The 22,131-nt window shown below is 38.1% G+C and overlaps 1 long non-coding RNA gene and 1 pseudogene across 1 annotated transcript; both read right to left on the bottom strand.

The window, feature by feature from the left end:
• Positions 1 to 3,205: 3,205 nt before the first annotated feature.
• On the bottom strand, positions 3,206 to 5,097 carry LOC122147671. Its single transcript, XR_006161727.1, has 3 exons — positions 4,793 to 5,097; positions 3,859 to 3,928; positions 3,206 to 3,338 (listed from the first exon to the last, which is right to left on the bottom strand). It is a non-coding gene; the product is annotated as an uncharacterized LOC122147671 (long non-coding RNA).
• A 1,010-nt stretch (positions 5,098 to 6,107) lies between these two features.
• The window catches only part of LOC122147670, a 129,306-nt pseudogene continuing 113,282 nt past the window's right edge, over positions 6,108 to 22,131 (bottom strand).

Raw genomic sequence — 22,131 nt, 5'->3', positions numbered from 1 at the left:
TATGTAATATATATATATATGGTGGTTGAAATAAAAATATTTGGACATCATTTATAAAAATTACCTCAACTTAGCACCAGCAAGCTTGTTAGCTAGACAGTTAGCATCAGCTAACAAATATTTACTTTTTTTTCAGTACTGTTATGAATAAACATTCATGTCTGTCTAATCGTTAATTTAATCCACCACTGTATTTCATACCTGGTACCACACGCTCTGGTGTCCTGCTGGTCCTGCTGGAGGTTGCTGGTGGTGACGCTGCTATCACCAGTTGGGACGTTGAGGCATCACTGCACGGAGAAAGTGCTAACGAGTCAATCGTAGACAGTGCATCTGAAACAAAAAGTTTGTACAATGTTTGTTAATGCACAAATTACAGCAACACAAATCAAACTAGCAACAATAACAAATCCAGGCAGAACATTTACATAATAATAAATAGGCATACATGTAAAAAAACAAAACAAAATAAAGCTTTACAGTATAGATGGTCAATAAGTGAAGCTTTCAAACTTTAATATATTGTACACAACTTTACATACCATCCTCGATTGTGTTGTCCACAACGAGGTGGGCCGAGTCCAGGGCACCCTCTCTCCCATTGCTCGCAGGTCGACTTCCGTAGATAGCGTCCATTTGGTCGAACCACTTCCACGTTCTTCTGTTTGCACCACTCCGGCCGTTGTGATCCTTTATGGCTCGGTAGTCACTTTTTAGTTTTTTTAATTTGTCCCTACACTGTTTGTAGGTTCGGTGGTAGCCGTGTGGCGGCTAAGAGCTGTGCTACTAATCTTGGAACACTTTTTCATTCCGTGTCGCCCCATCCAGCTCTCGCTGGATCCGCTCCTCGGCAACCAACGAGAGGAACGTCTGCACCTCGTCCACTGACCACGATTCAGCCATTTCTTTTTTGAAAATTTTTTAAATTCTTTTATCAAGTAATACTCTAAAAACAGTGTGCTAAACCCGCGTTGGCTGTTGTCTGGCTATTTAAATCTAGCGGGTTTTAGTGTCTCGTGTCGCATATACAATGACGCTGGTAGTGACGATTCTGTCTGACCAATCAGTGATCTGCAGTGTTTTTATGTCACATTTTAGTATCGGTACGGTACGCTTGGAACCTCAACAGAGGTGGTACCATTTAAAGCGAGCCGAAGCGAGCCGTACCGTACCGTACCATACCATGCAGTGGAAATGCGCCATAACTGAGCCGTACCGAACCCGAGCCGTACCGTACCATGCAGTGGAAAAGCGCCAAAGCGTGCCGTGCCGTACCGAACCGTACCGTACCATGCAGTGGAAAAGCGCCATTAAATGCAATAAATGTCTTGTGTACTCCAAATGCCTTTGTAGTCTCATGTGCCAGATGCATGAACTGAAGGGTGTGGTAAAAGGAAAAAAAGAAGCTGGATAAGGAATACCATGAAGGCTTATTATTTATTTATTAAGGCAAAGAACTGTGACACCTTATCAAACCTTATCTGGCCTGTATTTTTTATCTGAATTGACCAAACCCATGTTAAGGAGGTCAATCGAACTTCCCCTTTCTAAACCCCACTTTGAGGTAAAACTAGCATTCCAAATTATGCAACTCTTATTATATTTAAGCCACAAGGTCTTATATATATATATATATATATATATATATATATATATATATATATAAAAATTTTGTTGATACATGGTAGAGGACATTTCTGACGAAGAAAAAAGCTCAGTTGTGTAATATTACAGCAGAAGTGTGTGCGCATTATTAAACTTCCCCATTAGATGAAAGTGCCACTTACTGAATCTCTACACTCCAAGGGACCAAACCCGCAGTTGGACTATTTTGACCCAGCGGTTGGGTTATTTTGAGCAGAGGTATAAAGTCCGAGAAGGGTCTGTCTGCAGACTGCAAGACAGGGGCGTAACTTGAAGTGGGCGTAACTTGACGAAAGAGGCGTAACTTGAAGTTGTCCAAATCACACAGAACCACGCGAGATGTCAAAACGAGATTTTGTCGGGCTGCGTTCGAAGCGGGATGTCATTTAATTAGGCACTTAATTTCAATAAGAACTAATTTTAACGAGCGATAAAAGAGTACATACTCTACAGCCTGAATGCGTATTTGTGTATGAAGCTTAATGCGATTTGGATATCATCATCCGCTATGTTGATCATGTGACCTACAAAGTTAAAACGAGCGTAAAAACTTAAAACATATGAGTGAAAGGTTTAATGAATGTATTTGTATCTTGATAATGAAGATTGTAGTATAGCCAATACTGTTAATTTAAGTTTTTTCTATTTTTAACTCCACTAATGTGATTTTTTTATAGAATTAGAAAACCCAAAATCTTTATCTCTAGAATATTTTTTCAATTATTTTATGTGAATTTGTTTTCTTGTATAGTATCTTATACTATGATGAACACGTTATTTTTTTATTTACTGTTTTTATGGCGTTATGATTGTTATTGTTAGATACAACCGTCTTACCATGATCTTTTATGTAATAAGTTTGGCAATAATAATAAAAAAGAGGTACAGGTGCACTACCCACCTCACAGCTTCACTAACTCAACAGTCCAGTATAGTTTTCTCTCAGCGACTCTGCAATATCTGCACAAACGAAACGTCGAACAGCTGCTCGAAGATCTCACCTTTGGAGAAGATTGTTGATTTTTTACTCTAAAAATGTAAGTATTACTACTCAAAAATTACCATTACCCCCATAATGAATTGCATCTTTTGCTCACCCCAACACTTACATGCAATAATAATGATAAATGCCAACCAATAATTATATACATTTTTTTCCTTAAAATTACATTTTAGTAAAAGAAGCAAAATGTATTTTCTGTCGTGACATAGCTATACATGAATATACACTAATGCAGTTGATGTGAATACATCAGTTTTCAGTCAAGCAATTAATACATGAATAGATCAAATATTTATATTTTATTTACTGACAACAAGAAACATGTCTAAATGATTAAAAGAATGTATAAATGTTAGCATCACAATAAATACAGACATGTACAAGCCAACAACACATGAAACAAAGCTTCTTTCAAACTAACTGTTCTAACAATCATGTATTTACAGACGGTGAACCCCACATCTTACTATCATCTCAACACAGCTGAGACAGTTCTGCTGCTGCGCTGTGCTTCACAATCTCACTCTTCTCAACGGGGATGTCGTTGAGCAACAGGATGAGGAAGACCTTGATGACGGCTCTCTGAACCACACTACCTTGAAGCGAGAGCAGAAGAACACATGCAGGACAATCTGACTGCTGCTGTGTCTGCTCCAAACAATCGTGTGCTGCTCTCCATGAGCACCACTACCTGTAAAACATTTACACAGAGTTTACAAGTACATGCATTGATTTATTACTTTTGTAGTGTGCTAAACCACTGAACTGGTTCAAAACTGTGCTTGAGCACGGCTCTTTTCTCCAGCTTGATCAGAGGATTGTAGGCCTCTGTAATAAGAGCACTGTCAATCACTTCAGATAAAAGCTCCATCACATTTTTTGATGATGCTTTTGAAGCTTCTGAAAGTCAGCCTTCGTCTTATAAACAGAAACCAGCAGAACAAACTTTACCAAAATCAAATCCTCAGTGTCTTTTGGTGTTTCTCTAGATGGTCTCGCTGCTCTGGGGTCACTGATGATGAAGAGACCACAGCAGCATCTGGTCCTGATGATACAGTAAGAGCTGCAGTGATGGAGCGTCTCATCCGTGTCTCTGGACCATTTTCTGGATGCTGCAGTGGACTTCTCCATCCTCAGTGCACACACCAGTCTGCAGACATTTTCATAACCTACAGAAATACACACACACACACAATACAAAAAGTCATTACTTTATTCTTTTGTTTCAGGTTTTTCCTTTTTTTCCCCTTTCCTTGCAGGTCCTGCTCCACCACAAAAGATCTGCAGCAAATGCACAGAAAACAACAATAAGAAAAGTGCTGTAATAACTGTTTGAAATTACATTAATTAAAATGTTTTATTTATTTTTTGTAGTGTACTTACACAAATCCTTTGATGGCAGCATTCCTTCATCAGTCACTCTACAGCAGATAAACATAATCTGTTCCTGTAACATCCAGACAAGAGTCAAGTAACCTCTGTGATTTATCTGTGATATACTGCATCTGCATGTTGAGTTAGTAACTGATGTAACTCGCTTTTTATCCAACACAAATGTTCCTAAAATTATCAATATTGCAAATGGACAAATAAAATAGATAACTAGTGTTTAGTTACTGTATGTAGATTTGTTTGTTTACATGACTTACACTCATCTAAAGCAGTGTTGACAGTGAATTCTACATAATAGCACACACACATCACTCAGATGCCTGTTTCATGTCTGTTAAATGTGCTTATCTGCAATACTTATTAAAGACTATCCTGTCAGATGATAAATAGACAATTAGTAATAGTCTTTAAGATGTATATATGGTTTATGTAAATCCACTTTAAAAGAAGTGTACTTAATGGAGCTCCCCTGTTAGTTATTCATTATAAAACGTGTTTTTACAGCACAATCACAAATATGCTATATTTATGTATGTAACAAACAGGGTTTAGTTTAAGCCAGGATCAGGCCATAGCTCAATTAGTCTTGTCTGTGAAAACGGAGGATAGCGTCTTTACACCTTTTGCTTATATGTTGGCTGACTTTACACCTTAGTTTTAAAAGATTATTAACTCCAAAATCAATACCACTGTATGAAAATAACTTGTACTCTTAAATTTAAATAATTATTTCGTGAAAAAATATATTCTCACCATTGTAACTCATTGTAACTTCTTTCCAGTTTAACGGCGGTTGGCATCCAGCTTATTGGTGCAATACCGCCCTCTTCTGTCCCGGAGTGTGGATCAGATAATAGGTTTTCCTACTAAAGGTACGCATCACTCACATTGTCCCCTACCATTAATATCTACACACACCTTATGCATCAAATCCTGCCTAAAACCCCTGCTTTCCTTAAAAAATGTAATCAATATTCTACTCTGTGCCCTACTGAAAGCAGCCAACAACTTATCATTTTGACATCTCGCATGATTCTGTGAGATTTCGACAACTTCAAGTTACGCCCCTGTCTTGCAGTCTGCAGACGTACACGCTTGTAAAGTCCTGCCATATGTTTATTCCACACATAAACTCAGTAGCTGTTTTCAGCAGAGAATGAACCAAACCACTTCTTTCAAGCTCTTTCAATATGAAGCCCTGTATTACTTAAAGACATCAAGAATCTGCATATGAATCTCAACAATGGTGATAATCAATAAAAGTTTCATGCTGCAGTGCATGCTGGGTAAAACCATAGTAAAATCTCCCATCATGCACTGCAAGCATGAATAATTATTGTCACCACTGGTTGAGGATCATATAATAAGCGTTCATGTCTAATAGCCTGAGACAATAGACATCTTTTTTTTTTTTCTCTCCAATATTGAAGCGTTGCGTTTTGCGGTTCAGTAAAAGCTGAATGTCAGTCAATAAACCAAAGAGATACTACATCAGGATGTTCAGTCATCATGAGTTATAAGCAGAAATAAGTGAATCTGCTATTTCAAGGTTATGAGTCAATAATGCACAGATGTTTGTTCTGAAACAATATCACAGTCATTTAGAAACAAATTACTTAGTCTCTTGACCCTTTAATAATTCTAAGTAAAGCAAACCTTGACCACAATTACGGTGGCATTGTGTGTGTGTGTGTGTGTGTGTGTGTGTTTTCAGTTGATTCCATCCAAGGCTGTGGCTAAAGTCAGATGTAGTTCTTGTGTTTCTCTTTTCTTCGGTGATGTTGATTGTTAACAGCAGCTGTTCATCACTAATGTGCAATCATCATTTAATTAGTTACTTAATTATCTCATTAACTTTAACAACTTTAACTATAACAAAACTTTCTCCACTTACAGAGAGGATTAGGTAAACATTTTTAGACTCTAAACTCTAAAGCATTTTTCAGAGTGTATGAGACTGTGTCAGGCAAAAAATAAAAAATAAATAATAATAGAAACATTTTATATATATATATATATATATATATATATATATATATACATATATGGAAATCCTCACAAAGACCCCTTCAGGTTAAATGATTACATTTATTGTCTGTGAAATGATTTGAGCCAAAAATACAGAGGGGCAACATTACAGTTATTACCACTCATACTCTGACATTATCAGTCATCTATTCACATCTCTCTTGCCTATACTTAATGTTTTAGGAAATCTTTCAAATCAACGGCAAAATTTAATCTTAATTTCATAGATACAATCAATGCATAATTTGTATAGCACTGATTACTGACATTCTCCTGATGCTTTGTAGTGCTAAAATGCTACATAACTAATTTCTGGGTTTTGGCCAACAAAAATACATTACAATGAAATTCAGCAACATATAACAGAATTTCAGTAACTCTAAAGGCAATTTGAGACATGTATCTTAAATTGTGTCTTACTGATTTCAATGATTGGTAGAATTACAGAACTGAAATTTCTGTAGCCCTGATGCTACATGTACCCTGATGTTTAATAAAATGGTCTCAGAGTCTGTTGCTTATCAGTTCTTGAGCTTGTGTGAGGCGCTCCAGACGCTGCTTTAGATCAGATCTCCTTCGTCCTCGATCTGAGTCTTCACTCAGCAGTTTCTGAGCATCTGCTTTCGTTCCTCAGTTTCTAGCATTTGATGCCTTAACATCTTAGCTGCATCCCTTCAGCATAAAGAGGATTATCAGCAGGGGCACATAGTCTGTGAGACGCTGATAGACAACCTATATGGAGACAGGACATTAATTATAACATCCACTTTGAAATCTGAGGTTGATTGCCCTTTGAACTCTTTGGCGAACCTCTAGTACCATTGTACTGGCAATGTGTGGTTTGGGTGCACATACAGACTCAATTAGTTAAATAGTTATTAAATGATCATCATCACCTATTCCACTCTTAAAATAAACGTGCTATGTAAAACCAAAAGGGGTTTTCACATTATGCTACATAAGAACCATTTTTTGGTTCCCCAAAGAACCTTTTCATTGAAAAGTTATTTAAACAACCTATATTTTTTTTTTCTTAGTGTGAAGAACCTTTTATTAGTCCAGGAACCTTTTCCACACTAAAAGGACCTTTGTAAAATGAAAAGGTCACATGGATGTTAATGGTTCCTAATTAGGAATGTAACAATGCACCCCAAGCTGGTAAAATTCCTATTTTCTCTGAATACTGAAGCCTGATTTGTTCCCGTTTGTGTAGCTGCACAAACAAATGCTTCAACCTGCCAAAAGGGTTAGAGCTGACAGCTATGTACAGTGCCTTGCGAAAGTATTAATACCCCTTAATTTTTTTTCACATTTTATTATGTTGCTGCCTTATGATAAACTTCTTTAAATTACTTTTTTTTTCCACATCAATCTACACTCCATACACCATACTAATAAAGCAAAAACAGAATTGTCACAACTTCGTAAATTTATTAAAAATAAAAACTGAAATAAGTACATTGCATAAGTATTTATACCCTTAACTAAATATTTAGTTAATATTTAGCCGTTCTTCTCGGTCATCTCTTCACCTCTCAAGCTCTGTCAGGTGTGGATAAGGGCAGATCCACATTTTCTGTTCTTCTTCAGAACTAATTTATTGGGTTCAGGATCAGGCTGTGGCTGGGCCACTCAAGGTCATTCACAGAGTTGTCTATAAGCCACTCTTGCTGTGTGCTTAGGGTCACTGTCCTGTTGGAAAATGAACCCTCTGTCCAGTCTGAGATTCTGAATGATCTGGACTGGGTTTTCATCTCTATATTTTGCAGCACTGAGCGTTCCTTCTACTCTGACGAGTCCCTGCCACTGAAAAACAGCCCCTCATGCTGTCTTAACTGAAGAGAGGATTGAGTTTTTCCACATTACCATAAAGACTGGATCGGCGGAGTGTTAGGGTTGTTTTTGTTATTTTTTTTATTTTTTATATCTGCACATATGATCATGGAGCTCAACTCAAGATCAGGTTTCTTGGTCACCACCACACTAACCAAAGCCGATCTCCATCAGTTGCTCAGTCCCTGGCCAGGACGGCCAACTCTAGGAAGAGTCCTGGTTGTTTCAAACTTCTTCAATTAAGGGTAACCAGTGACTACATGCTTCTGTGACCCTTCATGAAGCAGATTTTTTTTTCTGAACTCTTCCACAGATGTGTGGCTTGACCCAAACCTGTTTCTGAGCTCTACAGGCAGTTCTTTTGACCTCAGTGCTTGGTTTTTGCTCTGATATTCATTATCAGCTGTTAGACCTTTTATTAAGATGTGTGTTCCATCCCGGGTTAACTTGTCTTGAAATGTAGTAACATCTGCAAGCAAAATGAATGCTCCTGAGCTAAATTTCAACTCTCCCAGATAAGGCTATGAATACTTATGCAATGGAAACTTTTTTTTTTTTAATAAATTTGCAAAGATGTTAAAAAACTTTAATATTTTTTTTTTTTTTTTGCTTTAAGATTATGGCGTATGGAGTGTAAATTGAAACTATTTTAAAGCACTTTAACATAAGGCAGCAACAAAACAAAACGTGAAAAAAATGAAGGGGTATGAATACATTCCCAAGGCACAGTAAAGTCGGCTCTGAGTGCCATTTCATCAGAATCTTTAGACTGATAGTGACAGTGATCCACTTGCATGCAGCCCTTAATAGCACGGCAGAGTATGCAGCGCCTTGTTCCTGTATCTCAGGGAGCCGAGGTTACATTAGTAATGCATCCAATAGCATTGTGCAATAAGCAAGTGCAAAACGAAACGAGTCTGCAAACCCAGCCCCGGAGCACCCGTACCGAGGGCTCCTGCAAGCATGAGCTAATTACACTCTAAAAAATGCTGGGTTAAAAAGGGACCGACCCAGCAGTTGGGTTATTTTTGACCCCAGCGGTTGGGTTATTTTGAGTTAGCGGTATAAAGTCCAGGGGGTCAGAAAGTAGAAGTCCCGCCATATGTTTAATATACCCATGAACTCAGCAGCTGATTTTCAGCAGAGGAGGAACCAGTCATTCCTTTCAAGTCACAAACGAGTCTCGAGTCAAATCCAAGTACTCAAAGAGTTAAAGATTATTAAGTGACTAATAAAATTACAAAATTAAATTATTTAAATTATGATTGCATGTTAGTGATGAACCAGCTGCTGTTAATAATCAACATCACCGAAGAAAAGAAAAAACACAAGAACCACATCTGACTTTGCCACAGCCTTGGATGGAATCAACTGAAAAACACACACACACGATGCCACCGTAATTGTCGTAATTGTGGTCAGTGTTGGCCTTACTTAGTCTCTTGACCCTTTTAATAATTCTGAGTAATTTGTTTCTAAGTGACTGCGATATTGTTTCAGAACAAAAATTTGTGTATTGCTGACTCAAAAGCTTGAAGTAGCAGATTCACTTATGATTTCTGCTTAAAACTCATGATGGGTAAACATCCTGATGTGTTATCTCTTTGGTTTATATGAGTGACACATTCAGCTTTTACTGAACTGCAAAAAAAGTTTTATTAAATAAAATCTACCACGCTTCAATATTGGGAGAAAAAAAAAATCTCTGTTGGCTCAGGCTTTTAGACATGAACACTTATTATACAATCCTTAACAGTGGTGACAATAATTATTCATGCTGCAGTGCATGATGGGAGTTTTTACTATGGTGGTTACCCAGCATTTCACTGCAGCATATGAAACATTTGTTGATTATCACCATTGTTTGAGATTCATATGCAGATTTCTGATGTCTTTAAGTAATGCAGGACTTCAAATCTTTATATGCATTACATATATTTAAAATTCATCTATTCATATCTATTAAAGCAACACTTGCTTACACGTTGTAGTTTCACAGGGTTGTTAATCCAAAACTTAAATATACATATATAAAATAATTTACACAATCAGGGGAGCACACAGTGATTATCTTATCATATACAAACAACTAATATCTTCTCACTGTACAACACCACATGCAGTGCTACAGAGAGAGATCTAACACAAGACATCAAGAGTCAAGAGCACAACTAAAGCAAACACTGATCTCCATGACGGTGGCATCATTTAACCATCAACATCTGATCCTCTGTATTTCTCAATAACAGCAGGTGTTCATTACTAATGCACAATCATCATTTAATTAGTCACTTAATTATCTCATTAACTTTAACTCTTTGAGTACTTGGGATTTGACATGACACTCATTTGTGACTTGAAAGGAATGACTTGGTTCATCCTCTGCTGAAATCAGCTGCTGAGTTTATGTGTGGAATAAACATATGGCAGGACTTTTACTTTCTGACCCCAGGACTTTATACCCGCTGCTCAAAATACCCCAACCGCTGGGTCAAAATAGCCCAACTGCTGGGTTGGTCCCTTTTTAACCCAGTGCTGGGTTATATTTAACGCAGCATTTTTTTTAAAGTGTATGAGACTCAAGTCACTAGGCTGAGGACTACAAAACAAAACTTTCTCCACTTACAGAGAGGATTAGGTAAACTTAAGCGGACAAAATCTGTGCCTGAAAGGGAAATGACACTCCTTCAAGTTACAGAAACTAGTGAAGGTGGATGGTGACAACCAGCCAGCAGCCACACAGATATCACCCAGATACAGAAACTATGTCGGACCCAGAGTCCGGTCCAATCATCTGGCACATGTGGAATGATGATCTGGCCCAACTGTTCGCATGGAATTATGGGTACTTAAGCGGATCCGCTCCTGTTTGCCAGCAAGAGGAAGAAAGGGGTGAAACAACATACCACAAAACAGCATCACCAACTTACCATATTACTAAGCAGAATTGAACTTTATGTTAGAGGTTACAGAAGTTTCTTATTGAGAAATTAACAGGGTTTAAATTCGAATGTTTATTCATTTGAATCTTTTTGGTCTTATTTGGCTTGCTTAGGACAGTGTGATTTGTGTCACTTTGCAGTATGTTATAGGTTATTGTTGTTTGATGGTTTTACAATTGCTCCATTTTAACAGCCCAAATGATTCTCTGAAGTCTTTTGGATACTAAAAAGTAATGCTTTCACATTACAAATCGTGTGTGTACAACGGCAAGTTTGGTGAGGTTAAACATCAGTTTACAACATACAGAAAATTGAGCAGGCATTGGCAACACACAGATAATCAGGCAATCAGCAGATGATTTCCTAAACAAATGGTGACAAAATATTAAACTAAAGTGGATCATCCGGGACATCCAGAAAACATTACTAAAAAGACCCAACAAGAACAGCAAAAATACAAAAGAACTGCATGAACAACAAAGTTAGAATTAAAGTAAACGATAGACCATTCCCGCTGCAGAATGTAGGTTATGCTGTTATGCATGCTGGGATTTTTGGACTGTGGACCCCCAGCATGATAGTGCAAACATTACAACGTTATTGTTGTCACCATTGTTGAGGTTCATGTGTTGTACTGATGATGACTTTGTGGTGGGGGGGGCTTTTTTTTGTTAAAGTCTTGTAACTGATTATTATGCAGTACGGTTGAGCTTATGCGGCAGTTTTATGATAGCATAGCAATGAATTGGCACAACACAATTGCTAATGTTCAAACGGCAGTTAGGGAACTGGCATAATTGAATTATCATCAGGAAGAAGTCATTATGTGGTTTCAGTCGAACAACCCGCCCTGTGCTTGATAAACCACCCTCATCACAGCCGCCAATAAAAATGAATGAGCTGTTAATAAGAGTTTACGAGCACAGCTAATGGAAACACTAATCGCCATTATGGTGACTTCAAATGAAACAAACATTAGATTTAAACCCTGTTTAATTCGCAATTAAGAACTTATACAAGACCACTAACAGATCTCTGTGCTGTGTTTCCGTTTTTTTCTTTTTTCTGTCCTCGTTCTTTCCTTCAGTTGATTTGTGCTTGTAAAACAGCGTTGACAAAGCTGAAGGGACTCTATAAATACTATACGACAGATTTTGTGGCTCGGATAAGGTTCCATGGTGGTTATTTCTTTTGCTCTTGGCTGATATATAAGCATTTTGCTATGGCCCGCCTGGTGCCCCAGATCCTGGCTAAACAGTGGATGCGGTTCCAACGCTAACAGAACATCACCGTCTGGACAACGGCTATACATCCCATATCCAGCAAAGCTATGGAAGAGCTAGAGTGCCAAAATGGGCCAGAGCTCAATTAATATACAATCTAATAGCCCGGGTCAGGCAGAGTTCCTCTAAATTAGGAAGAGCCAGAAGGGTAAGGAAGCTTGTTTTCTGAACAAAGTGGAGAGCACCCTTAGGCCCATCGCCCATGTCTTGGTTTGATGATGAATTACAGTGGTTCGGCCCAAACGTCAAGACCATTGAGTGGTCACCCACCTCGCTTGAACTGGATGCAAGAGGACCCAAAAAGGAGGGTTGGTCTTAAAGTGACAGAGGCTGTAAGTCACCCCGACAGGAGTCAGTTTCAACAAGGAGGGGCCCCATATGTCCCTGAGGACTATAAATAAGTCCCAGGTCAGCACAGTATGAGGATAGAGGGCGGATGCAATCCCAAAGCTCCCCGCAGAAATTAAACCTCTTTCCCTGTCCAGTGAAGAGTTTATACGGCAGGCTCCTTGCAGAAATGGTTGACATGGATGACCGTCACAAAAGAACGGGGGATCATTCGGTTGCTACGCACCAGTCAGAGAAGACGGACATTAAAGTGTGTCGAGTAGAGGTATCTTCCTAGACTGGGCTTTAGCCTCCAAAAATTGTGATTAGTCACATTTGCAGGGAAGCTGTAAAGGATTTCCATCGAGGGGCCAGAATGGACGCTTCCAAAGCTCAGGCCGTGGGATGCCAAATCATGTCCTCGCTTGCACAGTGGAGGGTCTGAATCCGCAATGGTATTTTGGCCACGGGGGTGCAAATAGCAGTTGCATCAAACTCAGAGACCCACGTTATGATTCCTCCAGAGTGGGGCTCCCAGGAGGATGAGAATCTGACTTCCATGACTCGTCTGTTGACCTGAGGAAGCAGGGCAAGTCGGGGAAGCATAAAAATGAGGCACTGGGCCATCATGGGCCAGGGCATCTCTCTGATTCGAGAAGTTAAATTGGACACAGTGGAAGTTGTCGGCCATGGTTGAGACAGGTCCAGCTCTGCCCCCATGCCCAAACGACAGACCAAAAATCATCTGAACACATTTGGGATGTAGTCTCCGAATTATCTTTTGCTAAACTGCCCCTGCGAAGCATGTCCCCATTGGTTCAGTGTCTGTACAGCACATGTGAAATTCTCTCCGCGGGAGCTTTCACTGTGACCATTAAAGAAGGCATCGACGTCAAACTTTTGACGGAGCGGCTGCCTTGGTGATTTCTAAAGGACTGCCCCCTTGTAAATAGACCAGGAGTAACAGGCATTTTAGGGACTAGAAAGGCACCAACAAGCATCATTCTGTTGAAAAGCAATGCTCCAAGGTTTGACCAGGAGCCAAGTAAACATACCAGGTTGCTCTAGTAGCAACCCAGAAAAAAGCCCCAACCCTGAGATGGAGGCAAGTGTTGTGCCACTCTTTATTTTGGAATATCAGTCCCTAACGGGGGATGCGCAACTGATTGAAAAAGGATGAGGGGTTTTCCAAGGGGCCACAGCTCTGATGCCGTAGTGGGACACCTGTTTATGATGAGGATGGGACAGGACATGGGCAAGCCCATGAGGAATCACAGAGGAAGCGGTTGAGGACAGGCCGAGCAACCCTCTGGAAAACCCTCAGGGCACACGCGAAAATCAAAGTATGAAAGGACGCAGTCTAAATTATCTCAGGGAGCCATTCCGGGGCTAGAGTCCATGCCCGCACCTGGGCTGAATCCAGATTTCCCACAGGTCCTTAAGGGGGGAAGAGCCATGTCCCATGCACTTTGTAAAAGTGTGTGGGGCAGAGACAGTCCGACATAGTAGGGACTGTCTATTGATAAGCCACCCACTTAAAAACTCAAATTTCAATGTGTGATGATGGGCTATCTGGAAGTGGAAGCAAGCGTCTTTCAGATCCACTGATAAAAAACAGTCCCGGGGCATATTTGCACTAGGATCTGCTTCAAAGTCAACAACTTGAACTTGGACACCCAGAAAATGGGTAGTGTTTTCCTGTCTGGGGGTGCTGCTGAAGCCCAGGATCAGACTTAGGCTCGGTCAGAGGCTGTTTCTGCTTAGTAGGCTGCCGGGGATAGAGCCATTCTGGCGACTTGAAAACAGTTGCCGAACTGTAGTGCTTTGGAAGGAAAGTGCCTGCACTGAATGGGGCTTTCAAATCTATAGGGCTGATTGAAGGGTACAGATGTGTATCCACTGCCTGTTTAGAGGGGGGAGCTGTCCACAACCTCGTTCTTCAGGCACACCGTAAAACTGTGGTTGAGAGCGGCAATAAGTGGAGGTATTACTAAATGCAGAGTTGGGGTCGCTCCCACCCGAAAATCCCCCCTGGTGAGTTCTTCGTGAACTCCTGGGAAGAACGGAGCGGGCCATTGGTGGGAGGATCCATTGACAGTGTCCCTTCAATTACTTATCATCTAGGAGGCCGCGGGCGGGATCTTTCAGAGCGGACCAGTCTAGGCTGAGATCCTCCACAGCCTTAGTGAGAAAGTGGATCAGCTCGCTGTCCATGCTGGGCCGTGTTAGTTGCATCAGTGGGAGGGTGTTGGGATCTTCGCTGGAACATGCCCAACACAATAAGAGCACTCTGTCCTTGTGAGTGTAACCTCTGTGCGGGCGCTGCATTTGCAATGTCACAAGAAATTTGCTCTGAAATTGTTCTTATTCGCTGGATAAGCCAGAGGGAAAGGCTTGTTGGCGATCTTCTGCTGCCGGGGATCTTCTACAACAAGCAGTCAGGCTGAGCTTCTTGCTGCTTCTTCAGAGTCCAGAGAGAAAATGATCTTTGCATTGAAGGAGAGAAAAATTCTGATGAATGGTGCCCAGAGCCAATTTATCGTAAAGTGAAGAAGTGACGTGGAGCCAAAGAAAATTGACCCCTACTTGGAATTCATGCTCGTATTTAACCCATCCAAAGTGCACACACGCACAGCAGTGAACATACACCCAGAGCAGTGGGGCAAAAGAGACCCAGCCCATTTATGCTATGGCACACGGGGAGCAGTTTGTGCCTTGCTCAAGGGCATCTCAGTCGTGGTATTGAGCGGATTGCGAGTCCGACTCTCTAACCAGTGGCTCCACACTTTTGGCGAGTTGAAATGCCATTTGTTTCCCACTGCAACTACACGAACGTATGAACAAATCAGCGTCAGGCTTCGGTATTCAGAGTATTTCCCCATAAGCATCCTTGACCCAACTGGAGAGACCATTCGAAAGGGAACTCATTTGTATTATTTATTTATTTGATTTGGTTTTTGATTTTTAATTTTTGTTTTGTTATTTGACATATTTCCATTTCACAAAGAAATGTGCTGTACTTTGAAAGAATAAAAGGACACATTTTCATTTTTAAATAGTCTCAAATCTCATTTTGTTTAAAAAAAAGCATGATAAAATCATACTGTGAAATTCGGTACTGTGAATCGTATCGCATTGTGAGTTGAGTGAATCGTTACATCCCTATTCCTAAAAAACAATGGAACATAATGGGAAGAAAGAACCTTTATTTTACTATAATTTGCTACTAAATAGGCCATTTGCAGATTGATTCCACTGAAATATGTAAACACTGGCTCTGTGATGAAATGAAAACATAACATAATATTGTTTGAGCATCCAGCACCACCTTTTATCTTACCACTCTGCTTTGCTTAAGTTTGCAGTGTATTTTAATAAAAGGTGATAGTACTCACATTATTAATGATCAATAAATAAATAAATAAATTTCATAGTATGAGTTGCAACCCACCTCATAATAGAGAACCAGTTTGTCTGGAACTAGGTTTCTTGTATCCAACAATGCACAGCCTTTGGAATTAAAAATCTTGTTCTCATCATCATAGACATTAGTGTCAGTGTCCATCATAGCTTTCTGTGGGACATCAGAGTTGTCGAGTTTCCTTTGTAATACCTTGTCCTGGGTGACCAAGACCAGTTTGTCCATATCAAATAAACTCTTGATTCTTTTCTCCACTTTGGCCTCTTGTTTTGACTGAATGTCATAATCATTTTCTGAAGGAGTACAACATAATGCATATCTTGTGAAAAAAGTTAATCTCTAAACTCTTAATTGAATGTGAAGTAACATGAACATACTTGTATATTGTATGTACATTTGCAATTCAATTAAAATGTCTTATATGGTGTAGTTCTAAACATATATTAAAGCTTTTGTATGCATTTTTTTTTTTTTTTGGTTGAAACAAAAAATTGGTTATTTACCAAGTACATAAGTGTACGAAACAACAGTCTCCTTACCTTACCTCTATTTGCAATAGTAAGCTATCATAATGATTTTCTAATTTGAAGTTATACCAGCTCTGACATGATGACGTCAGTAACTGGAGCATATGGAGGCATATGAGCAGTAGAATAAGATTATTGCAGGGTTAACATCATGCAGGTGAAACACGAAGGCAACAGCAGCTCTGGTACCAACACAGCAAAATCCCCAGTGTTAATTTAACACTCTGAGTGTGGACTCATATAAACACCGAAGTAGTGTTAAAAGTAACACTGAAGCAGTGTTGAAGTTAATGAGATAATTAGGGTGTTTGATTGAGTGATGATGTGACTATTATGAAGACACCTGATTTTAACCAAGGCAGAATCACCAAAGAATACAATCAACAATTTGTGTGTCATACCATTATAGTGGTCAGTATTAGCTTTAGTTGGGATCTTGACCCTTAAGTGGTTAACTTTAGGTTTTTGTGTGGCTGTGGTAACTGAGTTATAACAGACAAACAAACCAGAGGAAATGTGGGTCATGTGTCGGATTGGTTGTGTTTTGGGGTCTGAATACTTGAGTTGTATTGTCTTTATTTATTACATAAGTTAAATGAAAAATACAAGACTTTGCATTTGGCCATAGTCAGACAGAGTTTTTAAAAGTTACAGCTACATAATAAAAATAAATAAGTTTTTATTTAGACACACAGACATCAAGAATCACTTCGTGACCATCACAACAATGGTGAACATCAAAAAAGCATGTTATAAGCAATAAAAACTCATCATTTTTGCTGTTTTTTTATGTGACTTTTTAGTATTTAGTTTTGTGATGTTCAAGAGTTGATCTGTTTATCTGAAATATGCTGTTTGTCACCGTTGTTGAGATTCATACACTGATTCTTGATGTCTGTGTGTGCCTAAAATAAAAAATCTTGAAAAAGAAATCAGAACAGTTTGCAAGGGACCCTTATATAATGTATAGCAGATACAGCCTTTTTCACTGTGGCATCAAAAGTTGTTATATTCAATCAAGGAAATATAACTCAGAGAAAAGACTCTGAATGAGTTCAATGATTCAGGTCACATAATGATTACATTAAAACATAATCATCACAACCTGATGACTTTTACTCTCAGCTTATCTGTCTGTTATAACTCAGTTATATCAGCCAAACAAAATTTAATGTTAAAACGTCAAGAGTCAAGATCCCAACTAAAGCAAACACTGACCACTATAATGGTGACACACAAATTGTGTTGTTTTTTCTCGTTTAGTGATTCTGCTTGGTTAACATCAGTGGTGTCTTCAATAATGGTCAATCATCACTCCAATTAATCTCCTAATTATCTCATTAACTTTAACACTGCTTCAGTGTTACTTTTAACACTACTTCGGTGTTTATATGAGTCCACACTCAGAGTGTTAAATTAACACTGGAGATTTTGCTGTGAACCACCCAGTCAACTACAAACCTTAGTAGAACACCACTTTTCAGTGGGGCTACAACTGTTTAAGATGAAGTAAAATTTGTTTCAGTTAGCTTGATCTCTTCATGCACAGACAATACATGTGATGCAAGAAAGGAACATTAAGGGTTTAGTAACATGTATACAGCAATATGCACTAGATGCCTTTTTTAGCACATTTGGTTTTAGGATTTTCTGCAAAGGTTATGCCGTGCTGCTTCAGTGGTAGCCAGCTATGAGTCACAGAGGACCTCTGTAAATCTTTCATGTTCAGAAATAAAAAATTTGATCTCTGAATGACGAATTTTGTTGCTATTTAAAACTCCTCATATATGGATGTCTGAATGTATAGACAGTTTGCAAGAATGTTTTTTAGTGTCCGTGGTATGAAAAAGATAGCTGAAAGAGGCTGGCTTGAGACAAGGCTTGAGAGGAGTTGTGAGTGAGGGCATGGGCACAGAGCCAGATCCAGCTGTTCTAAGCGTCTTTGGACTTGTCTTTTCCACTTAATTTGACACTTTAGAAAGTTAACAAAGTGGCAAGTTTGTAGTGTAGGTTTAGCGATATATTTTATCTTATCTAATTTACGAAAGGATTTTTAAATAATTTTGGTTTCTTTTTTTAAATTATTTTAAGGGTTTTTATTTGTTTTTCATAGCAATATCTGGCAACACTGATTCCACCCCGACACACTTAAACGATGACAGTAATCAAAAAAGCTCACAAATGACAGGTAATTGCTGCACAGGATAACACATTAGGTAGACCGCTAGAGCCAACAAACCAAACAAATAAATAAATAAATAAATAACAATGTTTTATTCTGTTAGAAACATTATCAAAAACATTAGCATATAACACTAGTAGGCTAACAGATCTGTGTGTTAGATGAATTTGTGAACTCACGAGGAACTACTAGTTGCAAAACACTAGTCCATGAAGAAATCTATGCTATTTCTTTCAGTGTAGTAGTTAAATTTTCACAGTCATGCTAAAAACATTCATACGAGATGTTGAAAAAGTTATTATGTGTATAGTAGTGGTTATTGTTGTTATCTGTATAGCAGTGGTTTTTAATATTGTTGCATGAATGAGTGTTACCATTGTTGTGTTGTATATCAAGTATTGATGTCACATCTTGCAAATACCATTTTCTCAGCAGTTTGCTTTACTATTGTGAATAAAGATCCATCAACAAACAGTTTATGAACGTGAAATAACTTTTTTGATTAATCTTCTGCGCTCAATATGCCAAAATAAATCTTCATGTTAAGAATAGTCTGACTAACTTACAACTCAGTTTTATTTAGCTAATTTCATATCTTAGCTTGCGTCATCATTGTAACAAATGTTTTTCATTTGTTCACTTCTGACATGACTAAAAATCAGACGCTCTAAACATGAATAGTTACAAGGGCCAAGAATCCAAAACAAAAATAATAAGCATAATCACTAATCACCATTATGGTGACTTTAAAAAAATTACAGTGGCACAATTAAAGACAACTTTATAATGTGAATTCACAGTAAAAGAAGAGCAGTAAATTACTGTGATGCTAGCATCATTCTGCTTTTCATTCACAGTCATTTGTAAGAAGCTTCCCCACACTGTAAAAAATTTTGCCGTTAAATAACAGTAATTTACTGGCAGCAGGGGTGCCAGTAAAGTATTGTTAATTTACAGCTCTCAACCATTAATTTAACACTCCTAAAAATTTTTTTTTACAGTATTTTTAACCGTAAATTCTAACCATAGGAAACTAACTGTCCACTCCCACGTGCTTTCAAACAGTTCGAGATTAAAAACTATCATTCCTACAATGTTAGTACTATGAATTTTATTTCATTTTGAGTCCAGTGAGAAGGAAGATTCTTAATATAAAACTGCAAACACTTAATGTGTAGTAATAAGTAACTAAATGCATGACTTTTACTCAAATCACTGTAGTTCATTGTCAGCTATAGCACACATGTATGTGCTGAAGTACTTAACACAGAGATCATCACTGTATCAACAACTCCACATTTACTGTCTGTATATAAAGCAGCAGAAAATTTGTGGCTCATCATTGACTGAAGCATAGGCTCTACTCTCAGCCAGCCAGCACAATGGTGTACCACAAAACTGCATTAAACTAACAGAATCTCTCTTGTGCCCAAACACATTAAATATGATTGAGTTCAGTATTTAATCTCATCATCAGTGTATGACTTTGCTTTAATTTTTTTTCTACTGGATGGTTCATAAATATATTTAGTCACACAATTAACTTTTTTTCATTTGGTTAAATCTGACTTTTACCTTTTTCAGTATAAAATGTCAGTTTTTTTCCTTGACTTTAACGGCAACTAAAACTGTAGAAAAACAGTTTATTTACTGGCAACCATGTAATTTACGGCAACAAACTGTAGAAAAACAGTTATTTACTGGCAGCAGGGGTGCCAGTAAATAACTGTTTTTCTACAGTTTGTTTCCTGTAAATTAATTACAGTTTTATTACTGTTAAATTATGTTGGCATAGAGGCTGTTTATGCTTCTTCATCTTAAATCTTTAACCCTTTAAACCCCACAGCAAAATCCTCAGTTTTAAATGAGCACTTATAATGTGTGCACACTACAGAGTGTTAGAGTAACACTGAATCAGTGAAGTTAATGAGATAATTCTGTGATTAACTGATGACTGAGCGTTATTGATGAACACCTGCTATTAACAAACAGAATCACTTGAAGAAAAAGAGAAACACAAGAAACTACAACTGACTTCAGCCACAGCTCCTTAGATGAAATCAACTGAATAAAATAATTTCATCAAATCTCTCAAGATCTGATTAAACAACTCCTAACACAGCTTCACAATACTAACCAGACTGACTTTATTTCTGTCAGATGTCTACAGAAGATCTTATTGAGAGTTTTAGGTGTTTTTTTTTTTTCACTACCATGATTGAGATCAGTGTTTACTTTAGTTGGGCTCTTTGAACCGTGACTTCAAAATACTACGACTAAGGGTTTTTTTAATCATGCAATAACAATGTGTTTTTGGAGCTTGTTATAGCAAAAAAGTCATCAGAAAAAAAGAATGTGGTATTGTTGTTTACAGATTGATAAGAACAAGCATTCTCTTATTTCTCATCCAATCCCGTGTTCTTTCTCTTATTGAATATTAATACTACAGCAAAAGAACACTGCTGAGCTGTAAGTTATGAAAGACTGTTAAGAAAATATCACACATTTAAAAAAAAAAAAAAAGCCTTTTTTGTAATTTAGACGGACACATCAAGAATCAGCGTATGAATCACAGCAATGGTGACAATCCACAAAATAAATAAACAGTTAAGTTCTGAACATCACAAAACATGCTACTAAAACTTAAGACAAAAGCAAAATATAAGCAACATGAGATGCAAGAAAAATAAGTGGACAATTTGGGGCATAATTTATTCATGCCGCAATGCATGCTGGGAGTCATGGATGAGTTTTATCCTGTGCTGGTACCCAGAATACATTGCATCATGAACCTTTTGATTGTCACCATTGTTGAGATTCATATGCTGATTGTTGATGTCTTTTTCTGACAATAAAGGCCAAAATATTTCAAACCCAAGCTGTCTCATATCCATATGTTCTGGTTGTCACATTATTGTTCAATTTTATGAAGTTTAAAGAAAAATAAGTTCACACATGTTTCAAGACCAAATTATTCTAGCAACATGTTAAGTCAGTCTGGTTGATCATGGCTGACAGAAACAGCCATAATGACTTGACCAGCCACATAAACACAGCTATAACAGATGTATGATTAAGACACAAATACAGCAATCAAACAGAACTTAAAGTTCAAAACTCAAGGGTCAGGAGCATAACTAAAGCAAACACTGATCTCCGCAATGTTAACGTCAAACGAAACGGTAAAACATCATCATCTGAATCTCTGTAATTCTCAATAAGATCTTTTGATCTCTGATCTGACAGAAATAAAGTCATTCTGGTTAGTAATGAGTGAAGCGTTTAAAGCTGTTTGTTGATTGTTTAAATCTTCAGTTGATTTCATCTAAGGCTGTGGCTGAAGTCAGTTGTAGTTCTTGTGTGTCTTGTTTCTCTTTTCTTCAGTGATTCTGCTCGTTAACAGCAGCTGTTCATCAGTGTCTTAATTCACTCATTAGTTTTCATTCTCTCTGTCAGGTGGACTATATTAGTAAACTCATGTAGGGAAAAAAAGTGAATGTTTTGGGTGTAGGATTGATTTGAAACACACAGGCTCTGAGTGTCGACTTT

This window comes from Cyprinus carpio, chromosome A15, assembly GCF_018340385.1.
Source record: "Cyprinus carpio isolate SPL01 chromosome A15, ASM1834038v1, whole genome shotgun sequence".
Taxonomy (NCBI): Eukaryota; Metazoa; Chordata; class Actinopteri; order Cypriniformes; family Cyprinidae; genus Cyprinus; species Cyprinus carpio.
The sequence above is the reverse complement of the archived record's forward strand: the minus strand, read 5'-3'. Positions and strand labels throughout refer to the sequence as shown.